Genomic DNA, 10,670 nt, shown 5'->3' with positions numbered 1-10,670 from the left:
CAGGAGCAGATACAGGGCTGATACAGGAGCTGATACAGGAGCTGATACAGGGGCTGATACAGGAGCTGATACAGGGGCTGATACAGGAGCAGATACAGGAGCTGATACAGGAGCTGATACAGGAGCTGATACAGGGGCTGATACAAGAGCAGATACAGGAGCTGATACAGGAGCGATACAGGGCTGATACAGGGGCTGATACAGGGGCTGATACAGGAGCAGATACAGGGCTGATACAGGAGCTGATACAGGCTGATACAGGGGCCGATACAGGAGCCGATACAGGGCTGATACAGGGGCTGATACAGGGGCTGATACAGGAGCTGATACAGGGGCTGATACAGGGGCTGATACAGGGGCTGATACAGGAGCTGATACAGGAGCAGATACAGGGCTGATACAGGAGCTGATACAGGAGCTGATACAGGGCTGATACAGGGGCCGATACAGGAGCCGATACAGGGGCCGATACAGGGAACGATACAGGGAACGATACAGGGGCCGATACAGGGGCGATACAGGGACGATACAGGGACCGATACAGGGGCCGATACAGGGACCGATAAAGGGGCCGATTACAGGGGCCGATACAGGGGCCGTACAGGGCCGATACAGGGGCCGATACAGGGGCCGATAAGGGGCCGATACAGGGGCCGATACAGGGGCCGATACAGGGGCCGATAAAGGGCCGATAAGGGGCGATACAGGGGCCGATACAGGGGGCCGATACAGGGGCCGATACAGGGCCGATAACAGAGGGCCGATAAGGGGCCGATACAGGGGCCGATACAGGGCTGATACAGGAGCTGATACAGGAGCCGATGCAGGGGCCGATGCAGGGGCTGATACACAGCTTCACCTTTGCATCGGGCAGCCGTGGCGTCACTTTCGTGGTGTTTTTACGTGCCTGCTGCTGGTCAGCTCAGCTCATAAAAACGTCCTTTAATAACATCGTTCTGCCTTATGATCCAGAGCAGGGACAGCAGAGTTAAGGCAGCCGAGTCAAACTCACCCGTGTAATACACGACCTCGTCCCAGCCTTCACGCTGCCAGGCTGCGTTTTCTGATGTCTTCTCTGGACTGAAGGTCTTTGTAGGCTGGGAAGGACACACACGTTAGTCTGACTCGAACACGCACATCCTGCTACCAGTGTTCACGGAAAGCTCCTCATGGTGAACAAAGTTATTCACTCATCGGTTTCGTGGGCGTCCTCAAAATCTGTGCTCACCCCATAAGTGGTGAACGTGTACAGACTTCCGATCTGGGAGAAGAAGCCTCCCACTGCCTCCTGGTTCTGCTGGCGAATCTCAATAGCACGAGCCCTGCGGGTTTTACCATCAGCTTTGTTCACATGGTTGCACCCATCATCACCAAAGTACAGCTTTTAATGCTCAAATGGGACAAACTAACCTGCCCTAAATAAACCAATGCATCGAGGTCAAGAACTTTAGAAAATCTAAGAAAATACTGAAGGAAAACATCTTCAAATGGTCCTGAATAATGACTAAATGTATGTTCCGACTCTGATTGATTCATGGAGCTCTTAACAAACAAAGCTCTGCCTTACCAGTAGTTTCCCCACTCGATCATCGTCCCTGGCTGAAATCACAGCGTGAAGAAGGCAAAGGAGGACAAGAAGTGAGTCATGAGTCACCAAAACAAAGGAGTGAATGTGATGGAAGGAACACGGAGACAGTTACCCTGAGCTGGTAGGATCGCAGCTCATAGATGTTGGGTCCTGGACGAGGGACCGGTTCGTTCCAGAAGCTGAACTCCAGCAGCAACTGGTTCCTGCGGGGACAGCAGCATCTTCCCCCTCTCTGCCCTGTACTCCATGAACCCCTGCAGCCAAGAAAAAACCCTCCGTCTCTATGAGAGGAAGTGCATCTGGGAGACGGCATCATTGGGTCACGTGTGTTAGCGTAAGTTAGAGCAAATGACTGATCTGGAGCAGCCGGGATGTTCTGGAAGCCTAAAGCCTGAGTGGCACTTCTGATAAACTGAGAAACATGAACACCTGATGCATTAAAGAAACTATGTTTGTTTTTCAGAACATTCCCCACAGATTAAACATTAAAAACATCAGCTAAAGTCTTTGTAAATGAGCTCCAAACAGCTGGAAAACCAACGATAACGGTGGAGAAACAGGTGGCCTGCAGGTCAGCGGCCGCCAGCTGGACCGATCTGAGCTCCCGTTACCTTATTCTGCCGGAGTTTGCTCATGACTTCGGTGAGAGCCGGGTATCCTCCCCGATATCTCCACAGGTGAACTGGAACAGAAGGAGCAGAAGAGCCAGAAGTGAAGCAGCTCCACATGCAACTCAGCAGAGACCAGCGGAAGCTCCACAAAGCTAGCCTTACTTAGTATTAGATCTGTGTCCAATAAGTCACTGTTAGCTAATGACTTCACACAGTTTAGATTTCCTTTTTCTGACAGAAACATGGTTAACAGAGAGCACAAGAGCTGCTGTTCTTAATGAAACAGGGGAGGGGGGGGGGGGCTGCCTTATTTAAAGATACATTCCAGTGTAAAGAGATCTCATTTGGTGAATTCACTGCTTTTGAATATCTGAGTTTTATTTTAAAGGGTGTTCCTAAAATCCTGTTCTTAATCATTTACAGATCTCCAGGATACTGTGCAAGTTTTATTGATGAATTTTCTGAATTATTGTCTGTTATTTCGACTGATTTTAACCATTTTATCTTGACCGGGGATTTTAACATTCACATAGATAATATGACGGATGGTACTGCCAAAGAATTTTCTTCTGTGCTGGACATGTTTTGGTTTGTGGCAGCATGTAACAGAACCAACCCAACTTCGAGGTCACATTCTGGACCTGCTCATTTCTAAAGATGTTGATATTTCTTCTGTTGTGGTTATTGATTTGGCCTTGTCTGACCATTTTTGTATTTTATTTGATTTACATATACTCAGAATGTTCAAACAACCAGCTTCTCAGTTAAGAAGAGGTACATCAATGAGAAAACAAGTGCTTAGTTTAGGGAGGCCATAGTTATGTTACCAACAATGAGCGCAGAGTCTGTTGAAGGACGGCTGGATCATTTCAACTTAAACATTTTGAATGTAATGGAAGCTGTTGCACCGATAAGAATCAAGAGCACCTTGATCAAACAGAAAACCCCATGGAGAAACACCACTACGGTCAAAAACCTGAAAAGAGAATGCAGGAAAGCTGAACGTAAATGGAGGAAAACAAAGCTTCAGATTCACTATGAGCTGTACAAAGAAAGCCTCCGTAGTTATAACAATGAGCTGTGCAAGGCCAGACAGCTGCATTTATCTGAAATGATTAATAAGAATGTCAACAATTCTCCAACTCTGTTTGCTATGGTGAAAAACTCACAAATCCTCCTAAACAGTCAAACCCAGACCTCCTCTCCACAGAGAAATGCAACGAATTTGCCAACTTTTTAGCCAAAAAATCAAAATGATTAGGACAAAACATTCACGCAACACAGACAAACAAGAAAACTAATCTGTGTCTAAAACCTAGAAATAACTCTGACGTTATGTCACAATTTAATATTGTAGATTTAAAAATCCTAGAGGAAACAGTTCAGCATCTGAAATCAACCACTTGCACTCTGGACATAATACCATCCGACTTTTTAAAAACTGTTTTTACCTCAGTAGAAAGTGATCTCCTACGAATAGTTAACAGCTCACTGGCATCAGGCATTTTTCCCAAGTCACTGAAGACAGCTGCCATTAAGCCACTCCTAAAGAAGAGAACTCTAGACGCCTCTATGATGAACAGCTACAGACCTGTCTCTAACGTCTCTTTTATATCTAAGATTATTGAGAAAGTTGTATTTAACCAGCTCAACGACTTTCTGAATGAAAGTGGAAGTCTTAAAGCTGCGGTTGGCAACTTTTTTTTAGTCATATTAGCTTGAACTGTCATGGGATTCCTGAAGTAGAATATTAAATAGGCTGTTTAGGAAAAATAACGAAATCTGTAGCTCCCTCTGAAGCCTGTAACCATGCTTGCAAAAACCGAGCGCTCCCGGCTGTTTTTAACCAATCAACTTAGGGTGGAGGAATCCTACCTGTCAATCACAGCTTGTGCACACGCTGCTGAGCGTGAGTCTGCCCCAGCTTGTGTGCGCTCACACTGGTGTGAACTCACGTGCACAACCTCGTCCACAGAGGGGGAGGGGTTTGGGGGGCGCTTCGGAGCTTGTTAGAGGTTGGGGGAGGGACCTGAAAGTTGTATCAGTTCGAATTTTCCGACTTAGACTCGGAATTTTGAAAACCTGCCGACGGCAGCTTTAATAACTTTCAATCAGGCTTCAGACGTCATCACAGCACTGAAACAGCTCTGGTCAAAGTGTTAAACGACATCAGGTTGAATACTGATTCTGGTAATGTTTCAGTCCTGGTTCTGTTGGACCTCAGCGCTGCGTTTGATACTGTAGATCACAGAATCCTGTTGCACAGGCTGGAAAACTGGGTTGGACTTTCTGGAGCGGTCCTTAACTGGTTCAGGTCCTACTTAGAAGGCCGGAGTTATTTTGTTCCAATTGGCAGCTATGAATCTGAGCGAGTGGCCATGACTTGTGGAGTCCCCCAGGGGTCAATTCTTGGACCTCTTCTGTTTAACTTGTATATGCTCCCTTTGGGTCAGATATTGCAGAACTTTAACATCAATTATCACAGTTATGCAGACGATACACAACTTTATGTGTCTCTGTCACCATGGCGACTGCAGCCGAGCAGACGTACTGTGTCAGTGTCTGGAGGAAGTAAACACCTGGATGAGGGAGCATTTTCTACAATTAAATGAAGACCAAACTAAGATCATTCTGTTTGGTAGCAAAGAGAAGAGGGTCAGCGTTGGTAAATATCTTGAGACTCGGGACCTTACAATCACTGACCAAGTTGGTAACCTCACCATTCCTTTTCACTCTGTACACTTCAGACTTCCAGTACAAGTCAGACTCCTGTCATCTACAGAAATATTCAGATGACTCTGCAGTTGTCGGGTGTATCAGAGATGGACAAGAAGCTGAGTACAGAGAGCTGGTGGACCGCTTTGTGGCATGGTGTGGGAACAATCATCTCATCTTGAATGTTAACAAAACAAAGGAGATGATTGTAGATTTCAGGAGAAACAGGGTCAGATCAAACCCTGTTTCCATCATGGGAGAAGAAGTGGAGGTGGTTGAGGAATATAAATACCTTGGTGTTTATCTGGACAACAGACTGGACTGGAGACACAACAGTGAAGCCATCTACAAGAAAGGACAGAGCAGACTGTACTTCTTGAGGAAGCTAAGGTCCTTCAAGGTTTGCAACAAGATGTTGCAGATATTCTACAAGTCTGTTGTTGAGAGCGTCATTTCCTCTTGCATCATCTGTTGGGGCAGCAGCATCAGAACCAGGGACCTAAAAAGACTCAACAACCTGATAAGGAAGGCTGGTTCAGGGGACGACTGTGGAACCTCTGGAGGCAATAATGCAAAGAAGGATTTTGCATAAAATCAAGAGAATTATGGACAACCCTGAACATCCTCTCCATGAGACTGTTATCAGAAAACAGAGTCTCTTCAGTCAAAGGCTTCTTCAGTTTGGATGCAAAACGGACCACTACAGGAAATCATTCCTGCCCACAGCCATCAGCATCTATAATAACTCCTTGATTTAATTGAGTTACATCAACATTTAATTTCCCTCTGGGATAAATAAAGTATTTTTGAATTGAATTGAATTGAATTGAGTGTTGATAGACTGAGATCTGACTTTCAGCAGCCACATCAAAGCTGTCACCAAGGCAGCTTTTTACCATCTCAGAAACATCAACAGAATTAAAGGTTTCCTCTCCCAAAAAGACCAGGAGAAACTCATCCATGCATTCATCTCCAGTAGACTCCATCACTGTAACGCTCTTTTAACTGGACTTCCCAAAAAGAGCATTAAACATCTGCAGCTCATCCAGAACGCTGCTGCTGGAGTTGTAACCCGGACTAAGAGATCTGAACACATCACAGCAGCTTTAAAATCTTTACTCTGGCTTCCAGTCAGTCACAGAATAGATTTTAAAAGCCTGCTGATGGTTTACAATCTGTGATATGTTCAGAGAATATAAAGCCAGCAGAGCTCTTAGATCCAAGGACTCAGGTCAGCTGGTCCAGTCCAGAGTCCAGACTAAACATGGAGAAGCAGCATTTAGCTGTTATGCTGCAAACAAGTGGAACAAACTGCCTGTGGAGATTAAACTTTCACCAAATGGAGACATTTTTAAATCCAGGTTAAAAACATTTCTTTTCTCATGTGTCTATGCATGAAATCTGCACGCTATCTTTGAACTTATCTGGACTTTTGCTTGTTTTTAATCATTTTACCTCCCCGTGAGCTGTCACCTTACCGTGGTGGGGGGGTTTGCGTGCCCCAATGAGTCTGGGAGCTATGTTGTCTGGGGCTTTAAGACCCTGGTAGGGTCACCCATGGCAAACAGATCCTAGATGAGGGACCAGACAAAGAACAGCTCACAAAACCCCTATGATGAACACTATGTTTGGACACCGTGTTCCCTTGCCCGGACGCGGGTCACCGGGGCCTCCCCCTGGAGCCAGGCCCAGGGGTGGGGCCCGCTGGCGAGCGCCTGGTGGCCGGGTCTGTGCCCGTGGGGCTCGGTCGGGCACAGCCCGAAGAAATGACACGGATCCCCCTTCCGACAGGCTCACCACCCGTGGGAGGGGCCATGGGGGTCGGGTGCAGTGTGAGCTGGGCGGCAGCCGAAGGCGGGGACCTTGGCGGTCTGATCCTCGGCTACTGAAGCTGGCTCTTGGGACGTGGAACGTCACCTCTCTGCTGGGGAAGGAGCCTGAGCTGGTGCGCGAGGCTGAGCGGTTCCGGCTAGATATAGTCGGACTCACCTCGACGCATGGCTTGGGCTCCGGAACCAGCCTCCTCGAGAGGGGTTGGACTCTCTTCCACTCTGGAGTTGCCCGCGGTGAGAGGCATAGAGCAGGTGTGGGCATACTTATTGCCCCCCGGCTGTGCGCCTGTACATTGGGGTTCACCCCGGTAGACGAGAGGGTAGCCTCCCTCCGCCTTAGGGTGGGGGGACGGGTCCTGACTGTTGTTTGTGCCTATGCACCGAACGGCAGTTCAGAGTACCCACCCTTTTTGGAGTCCCTGGAGGAGGCACTGGAGAGTGCTCCTCCGGGAGACTCCCTCGTCCTGCTGGGGGACTTCAATGCTCACGTGGGCAATGACAGTGAGACCTGGAGGGGCGTGATTGGGAGGAACGGCCCCCCCGATCTGAATCAGAGTGGTGTTTTGTTGTTGGACTTCTGTGCTCGTCACGGACTGTCCATAACGAACACCATGTTCAGGCATAAGGGTGTCCATATGTGCACTTGGCACCAGGACACCCTAGGCCGCAGCTCGATGATCGACTTTGTGGTTGTATCGTCGGACTTGCGGCCGTATGTCCTGGACACTCGGGTGAAGAGAGGGGCGGAGCTGTCAACTGATCACCACCTGGTGGTGAGTTGGCTCCGCTGGTGGGGGAGGAAGCCAGTCAGACCTGGCAGGCCCAAACGTATTGTGAGGGTCTGTTGGGAACGGCTGGCGGAATCCCCTGTAAGGAGGAGTTTCAACTCCCACCTCCGGCAGAGCTTCAACCATGTCCCGGGGGAGGTGGGGGACATTGAGCCCGAATGGGCCATGTTCCGTGCCTCCATTGTTGAGGCGGCCGACCGGAGCTGTGGCCGTAAGGTGGTTGGTGCCTGTCGTGGCGGCAATCCCCGAACCCGCTGGTGGACACCAGTGGTGAGGGAAGCCGTCAAGCTGAAGAAGGAGTCCTTTCGGGCCTTTTTGGCCAGTGGGACTCTGGAAGCAGCTGATGGGTACCGACAGGCCAAGCGGAACGCGGCCTCGGCGGTTAATGAGGCAAAAACTCGGGCTTGGGAGGAGTTCGGGGAGGCCATGGAGAACAACTTCCGGACGGCCTCGAGGAGATTCTGGTCCACCATCCGGCGGCTCAGGGGGGGAAAGCGGTGCACCGTCAACACCGTGTATGGTGAGGGCGGGGCTCTGCTGACTTCAACTAGGGACGTCGTGAGTCGGTGGGGGGAATACTTCGAGGGCCTCCTCAATCCTACCGACACGCCTTCCGATGAGGAAGCAGAGTTGGGGAGCTCGGACGTGGGACCTCCCATCTCTGGGGCTGAGGTCGCCGAGGTGGTCAAAAAACTCCTCGGTGGCAAGGCCCCGGGGGTGGATGAGGTCCGTCCTGAGTTCCTCAAGGCTCTGGATGTTGTGGGGCTGTCTTGGTTGACACGCCTCTGCAGCATCGCGTGGACATCGGGGGCAGTGCCTCTGGACTGGCAGATCGGGGTGGTGGTCCCCCTCTTTAAAAAGGGGGACCGGAGGGTGTGTTCCAACTATAGGGGGATCACACTCCTCAGCCTCCCTGGTAAGGTCTTTTCGGGGGTACTGGAGAGGAGGATCCGACGAATAGTCGAATCTCGGATTCAGGAGGTGCAGTGTGGTTTTCGTCCTGGCCGTGGAACAGTGGACCAGCTCTATACCCTCCGCAGGATCCTGGAGGGAGCATGGGAGTTCGCCCAACCGGTCTACATGTGTTTTGTGGACTTGGAGAAGGCGTTCGACCGTGTCCCTCGGGGACTCTTGTGGGGGGTGCTCCGGGAGTATGGAGTGCCGGACTCCTTGATATGGGCTGTTCGGTCTCTGTATGACCGGTGTCAGAGTTTGGTCCGCATTGCTGGCAGTAACTCGGACATGTTTCCTGTGAGGGTTGGACTCCGTCAGGGCTGCCCTTTGTCACTGATTCTGTTCATAATTTTTATGGACAGAATTTCTAGGCGCAGCCAGGGCGTTGAGGGGGTCCGGTTTGGCGACCTCAGAATCGGGTCTCTGCTTTTTGCGGACGATTTGGTTCTGTTGGCGTCCTCAGGCCGTGACCTTCAGCTCTCACTGGAGCGGTTTGCAGCCGAGTGTGAAGCGGCTGGGATGAGAATCAGCACCTCCAAATCCGAGACCATGGTCTTCGGCCGGAAAAGGGTGGAATGCCCTCTCCGGGTCGGGAATGAGATCCTTCCCCAAGTGGAGGAGTTCAAGTATCTCGGGGTCTTGTTCACGAGTGAGGGACGAATGGGGCAGGAGTTTGACAGACGGATCGGTGCGGCGTCTGCAGTGATGCGGGCTCTGCACCGGCCCGTCGTGGTGAAGAAGGAGCTGAGCCAGAAGGCGAAGCTCTCGATTTACCGGTCAATCTATGTTCCTATCCTCACCTATGGTCACGAGCTGTGGGTAGTGACCGAAAGAACGAGATCGCGAATACAAGCGGCCGAAATGAGTTTCCTCCGCAGGGTGTCTGGGCTCTCCCTTAGAGATAGGGTGAGAAGCTCGGTCATCCGGGAAGGGCTCGGAGTAGAACCGCTGCTCCTCCGCATCGAGAGGAGTCAGATGAGGTGGCTCGGGCATCTAGTGAGAATGCCTCCTGGACGCCTCCCCGGTGAGGTGTTCCGGGCCCGTCCCACTGGTGAAGAGGCCCCGGGGAAGACCCAGGACACATTGGAGAGACTATGTCTCTCGGCTGGCCTGGGAACGCCTCGGGGTCCCCCCAGAAGAGCTGGAGGAAGTAGCCGGGGACAGGGACGTCTGGGTCTCTTTGCTCAAGCTGCTGCCCCCGCGACCCGATCCCCGGACCAGCGGAAGATGATGGATGGATGGATTAATCATTTTATTTCTTTTTCTTTATATTCTTTTATGTATTTTTAATGCTTCTTCCACTCCCTGCTGCAATGCTTTTATTTTATGTAAAGCACTTTGAATTATTAGGGACCGAGCAGTGAAACTGCAAGGACCCTATTGTATCTGTAAGGTTTATTATTCCATCCGTCTTTTTAGGGACCGAGCAGTGAAACTGCAAGGACCCTATTGTATCTGTAAGGTTTATTATTATTATTAGGGACCGAGCAGTGAAACTGCAAGGACCCTATTGTATCTGTAAGGTTTATTATTCCGTCCGTCTTTTTAGGGACCGAGCAGTGAAACTGCAAGGACCCTATTGTATCTGTAAGGTTTATTATTATTATTAGGGACCGAGCAGTGAAACTGCAAGGACCCTATTGTATCTGTAAGGTTTATTAGGGACCGAGCAGGAAACTGCAAGGACCCTATTGTATCTGTAAGGTTTATTATTATTAGGGACCGAGCAGTGAAACTGCAAGGACCCTATTGTATCTGTAAGGATTATTAGGGACCGAGCAGTGAAACTGCAAGGACCCTATTGTATCTGTAAGGTTTATTATTATTATTTATTATTAGGCCCGAGCAGCTAAGCGCTGCGAAGGCCTATTGTATCTGTAGGATTTCACTATTATTATTCCGGCTTCTTTTTCTTTTCCACGCGGAAACGCGAATGGGGAGGCCTTAACGTATTCGAAAACTCATGTAACTTTGCCCAAAATTGTCCCCCGCGTGAAATCGCATGATTTTAATGTACTCGAAAGTGGGCGTCGCCAAACTGCTCTACAGCGCCACCTAACGTGAGATAGACCGAACCGTACGTCTTAGAGATCTGAAACTCGGTATGTATGTAGATCGCCTCACATCAAGAACAAAAGTCTCTTGGAGGTATGCTCTAAAACGTACAAGGAGGCGGCCATTT

General features: G+C 49.8%; 1 pseudogene; it reads right to left on the bottom strand.

Moving 5' to 3' along the window:
• Window positions 1-902: 902 nt before the first annotated feature.
• Window positions 903-10,670, bottom strand: part of LOC142401556 (protein NipSnap homolog 2-like) — a 70,922-nt pseudogene continuing 61,154 nt past the window's right edge.

The sequence above is a fragment of the Odontesthes bonariensis genome, chromosome 16 (genome assembly GCF_027942865.1).
Source record: "Odontesthes bonariensis isolate fOdoBon6 chromosome 16, fOdoBon6.hap1, whole genome shotgun sequence".
NCBI lineage: Eukaryota > Metazoa > Chordata > Actinopteri > Atheriniformes > Atherinopsidae > Odontesthes > Odontesthes bonariensis.
This window is presented reverse-complemented; position numbering and strand designations above follow the sequence as displayed.